Source organism: Sinocyclocheilus grahami, unplaced genomic scaffold, assembly GCF_001515645.1.
Source record: "Sinocyclocheilus grahami isolate Dianchi unplaced genomic scaffold, SAMN03320097.WGS_v1.1 scaffold217.1, whole genome shotgun sequence".
Classification (NCBI taxonomy): Eukaryota; Metazoa; Chordata; class Actinopteri; order Cypriniformes; family Cyprinidae; genus Sinocyclocheilus; species Sinocyclocheilus grahami.
Window position 1 is genome coordinate 861,199 of NW_015505396.1, and position 4,459 is coordinate 865,657.

General features: G+C 37.5%; 1 pseudogene; it reads right to left on the bottom strand.

Annotated features, from left to right (window-relative positions):
• Positions 1-727: 727 nt before the first annotated feature.
• Positions 728-2,252, bottom strand: LOC107596326 (uncharacterized; annotated as a pseudogene).
• Positions 2,253-4,459: the final 2,207 nt, after the last annotated feature.

Genomic DNA, 4,459 nt, shown 5'->3' on the forward strand with positions numbered 1-4,459 from the left:
CAGAAGACTAGTGTACATACCACTGTGTGGTAGCTGCCATGGCCAAGCTGTCTCACCAGACAAAATGGTTTCCAAGCACAGAGTTTCTGTGATTGGAACCATTTTGTTGTATTTCTCTACAACTGATGTCAGGATCCCCTTCTCCTCCCTGATCTTGCGGCGGATCCTGGCACGACCTTTGTTGCCATCTGTATCTTTATAGAGACGCTGGGAATGTCTCTTGATACTTGCCACCAGCACCTCAATTCTGCTAGCCAAGGCATCAACATCATTTGTGGTTGTTGTTGTTGTTGCTGAGAAGAAATAAGTGGGTCAAAATTACAATAACATTAACAATTACAATTATTGATGACTAAATGTATTACTAGTAATATATATATATATATATATATATATATATATATATATATATATATACTATATATATATATTTGTGTAACAATAATTTATTTATTTATTTACACTGTAAAAAATGACCATGAATTTAATGGGAAAAGACTGTAAAAATGCTACAGTAAAAACCTGTTAGATGGTTAACGGTAAACTCCCCTACTATATACGGTGAAAAACTGTATTGGACATTACATGTAATTTTACGGTAGTATACCGTTTTTATAAGTCAAAAAGATTCCTCACCGTCTGCCCACTCCTTTACATCATTGACCCAGTCTTCCAATTGACTCTCTGCCACTGCAAGTTCCACTTTCATGGACTCTAGGTTTTTCAACTGGCTTTGCAGAGCTTTTGTGGTCTGCAATGACAAGCAATCACAGATAGAACAAAAACAAGAACCAAATGTTCAATGCACAGCTTCAAACACTAATAACATACATTACTGAACATCTAAAACAAATTCTACTGATGTCATTACCTTCTGATATCGCCGGGTCAGTGCGGTGGCCAAATTGTTGAACTTTTGCTGATTCCAGCGCATGGCCATGAGAGTCAGCATGTCTGTGCGTCCTGCAAACACAGAAAATATCATGTTACCATATTCCCCCTACTTATTATGTAATGATATTGTTTTGATATTGTTATTATGCATGTGGTCATTTTACCTGCTTTTGACATGTGTTTTGTGGTCACTGCAATCCTAGAGAGGAAAGCATTGTACTGTTCCACCTCCTCCCCTACTGTTAAACCAGCCCCATCCTGATATGCCCCACTCCATTTCACCTGATTAGAAAAAAAATAATAATAATAATGCTGAGAAAGTTTTGACATTCATTTGCAGATGTTCAGTTTTCATAATCACATAGCAAAGTTCACCTACCTCGCATTTAAAATCATGTGCTTTTGGCATGGAATACCGAAAGGACTGATATGCCCCACTCCATTTCACATGATAAGAAAAATAATAATAATAATGCTGAGAAAGTTTTGACATTGATTTGCAGATGTTCAGTTTTCATAATCACATAGCAAAGTTCACCTACCTCGCATTTGAAATCATATGCTTTGGCATGAAATACCGAAAGAAATGGCTACATGATAAGAAGTGCTTTGCAACTCTTTGGAGGTAGGGCCAATATTTGCAGGTCACATCCATACAAAAAAAAGTGATTTGCCTACTGGCCAACTTTTCTTGCAGGTACAGGGGATAGGCAAAAATTTCCCCCTGTACATATTTAAAGCACAGAGCAGCACTCCGTGCCAACACACTACAAGCTCCAATCCCTCCTCGTCTACCTTGCTGACAGATCTTTGGGAGGTCTCTCTGGCTGTTGACCACTCCCCTTCACAAACACCTCTTCCACTGACCTATAATATGGAAAATGGTTGATGAAAATAAGACTCTCCTAAACAAACTCTTCAGTAGGAGGTAATTGTAGTCCTATATATAGTCTAATCATCTGCGATTTTACATGTTTGGATGTCTTGTGAATGTAGTCCACAAATCTGGTCACATCTTCATCCTTAGCTATAAAGACGTCTTTAAAGATGGCCTGTTCCTCAGATCTAAAAAAAAAAAAACATGTACAGAACAGGTACACAAAAGTTTATGATACCTTGTAATCTAATTTTACTTTGTGCACATTAAAGAGATTTTTTTCTTATTAATATTGTTTCAACAGTGTGACATTATACACAGTTTGGAATACCTAGCTGCATTCTTGAAACGGTAATGCTTGCGGTTTCCATCTACTGAAACTGCCAGCATAACTGGGGTGCACGCAGGACAGATGAAGGGCTCTTCCTTGCAGATTTTGTCCACCCTTATATCGCACAGCCTCCCACTCAAAAAAACTTTTCTGAAAACAGTCTGTGGAGATCTTGCAAGTCTATTAAAATTAAGGAAACCAACAGCTAATAACGTACAACAAATACATTAGCATCAAACAGCTTTTCTGCTAGCCAAGGCATCAACATCATTTGTGGTTGTTGTTGTTGTTGCTGAGAAGAAATAGGTGGGACAAAATTACAATAACATTAACAATTACAATTATTTGATTGCTTCTATTGTCCTCATTTGTAAGTCGCTTTGGATAAAACCATCTGCTAAGTGACTGTTAAAAAAAAATTACATATATACTGTATAAATATATATTAAAGTGTACTGCATGGAGTGCCTTTGGCTGTGAAAAGGCCAATATTCTGGCAAATTTTAAAAATGTAATTTACACAATGAAGTACACACCAGCAGTCTCTGGAGCAAAGGCCACCTCACAGTTACTGTCAGGAGCATTGGTGGGAGGATCAGTTTTCCGAATGTGATCAGCTGTACCAGAAGAAAACAACAAAAAACATTTACAACATCTGCATGGAGTGCCTTTGGCTGTGAAAAGGAAATTTACATAATGAAGTACACACCAACAGTCTCTGGAGCAAAGGCCACCTCACAGTTACTGTCAGGAGCATTGGTGGGAGGATCAGTTTTCCGAATGTGATCAGCTGTACCAGAAGAAAACAACAAAAAACATTTACAACATTTTCAACTTGTCCCAAGGCTAGTGGCACAATTTTACCTCCCTTATTACCAGCCTGAAATGGCCCAAGCTCACTGTTTAACGTTAAGCTAGAGAGAAGGACTAGCAGACTTTTTTATTTTCCAAACCTAACTGTGGACAGTCAAATTACTTGCAGGTATCTATAAGGTGTCATATAGATGATGAAAGCAAATAAGAATGCTTGCTGTAGAAGCAGATCATTAAAAAAAGAAACAAGCTAGACTGATCCTGATTGATCTTGGCCTTGCATAGACAATGTTTCCATCAATGTCTCTCTTTCTCCAATACACCCTTGGTTCAGGTGTCTTTACTGGTGCTGTTTCCTCCTCTTCCTGCAGCTCACCAAGCAAGTCATCAAGACTTTGGAGCTCATCATTGAGTTCTTGATGATCAACCAATTTATCCAGCTTCATAAACTGTTCTTGGAGTTCTGAATCACTCATGGTGATGGGCAGAAACACAAACAGACAGAAAGACTTACAACAAAGATGGACAGATACGGCAGCTACAGATGTAAACAATTAGAGATAGAGAGAAAAGAGCGAGCGAGCTACAGAGAGAGACAAGTACAGGTTAACAAGACGAACGTGGCTCTTAAAAGTGCCTTCGTTTTGTGTGTGTGTGTGTGTGTGCGTGTGGAGGGGGGTAAAAATAAAGGAGAATGTTGAAAGCTGGCAAATTTGAAGGACCTGGTAAGAAAAAAAACAAATATTCAGAATTGAACTCCTTACATGTTCACCAGTATTTCTTCATCAGTGTTGGCAGACTGGGCAGTTTTTGATTGGTTTTGAGTTGTACTATGCGGGATAAAATGGCCTTGGACAGGTGGAATTTTGATATTTCTGTTGTACCCTTTTATTTCTTTAAGGCAAATGACAGACATGGGAAATAGTTTACAACGTAGCCTTCTTTAGAGAAGAACACTTAATTTGCTTTATTATGACATATTGAAAAATTGTGATGAGCCACAATATTGTTGTCGCTATGAATGAATTTGTATGGTTTATAATTGGTAAGATTTGTGTGTTGACTATATAATTTTGTGTGGATTTTGAACAATTGCTGGAAAACAAACCAATCTGGCAACACTGTTCTTTATCTGAACATTTATAAATGGCTAGTGTTGTGAGCTACTGTAATATGGGTAACTGAAAACACATCATAACTAAAAATCTTACAATCTCCTATGATATTACCTTGCATGATTATATGTGAAAAAAACAAACTAACGTGAATTTAATTAACTAACTTAGCTAGCCAGTTAAACTCTGCGGACCCGGATACGGGTCACGTTAAAAATGTGTATGCTTCATTTGCATAGCCTTCCTTATATGGTATCAGCCCATATATGGGTTCATTTGAAAGCTTGGAGTGTCTTCTTTACAAAGAATACCATTCCTTTTGGTTTTTATATTCAATAAATATTCAATTAAAGTGCTTATGGCACAGAGTACAATAGGATTGTGGGGTTAATGTGTTTTATAAAGCCTGTTTTTGCAAGAGAAACTCAC